Below are 502 nucleotides of genomic sequence, written 5' to 3'. Positions count from 1 at the left end.
GACAGCACCTAACAACAACGAGATTGTTAAATTATATCTCAATTAGGATGTCAGGGGATGATTCTCATAAAAGCATCAGAATGTCTTGTAAAGCTTATTAAAAATATACATAACCACTTTCCACTCATAAAAAAAATCTGAATACACTTCTCTAGCAATCAGGCAGGACGTCTGTATTTTGAACAAGTTATAGAGTTGAAGTTAAGAGCAACTGGCTTAAATTGCCTTGGATAAGGATAATTAAAAGAGGCAAACTAGACATTTAAGCTCTTATTAAGGGAATATGTAATCTCACAGATATATTTTTCTCAAAGTGAAAATTATATTAGTATTGAAAAATATTTTTAAAAGTTCGTTATACATATTTAGAAGGGAGGATGGTGAGATTTTGACTGGCCTACTTTGAATATGGGAGCTCTGGTAGTGTAGTGCCTAAGGCACTTGACTGCTAACCAGAAGGCTGGCGGTTCAAACCCACCAGCCACTCCTCAGAAGGAAGATG

The sequence above is a fragment of the Orycteropus afer genome, unplaced genomic scaffold (assembly GCF_000298275.1).
Source record: "Orycteropus afer afer isolate SDZICR_OR568_19922 unplaced genomic scaffold, OryAfe1.0 scaffold00425, whole genome shotgun sequence".
In the NCBI taxonomy this organism is placed as follows: Eukaryota; Metazoa; Chordata; class Mammalia; order Tubulidentata; family Orycteropodidae; genus Orycteropus; species Orycteropus afer.
Note: the sequence above shows the minus strand (reverse complement) of the source record.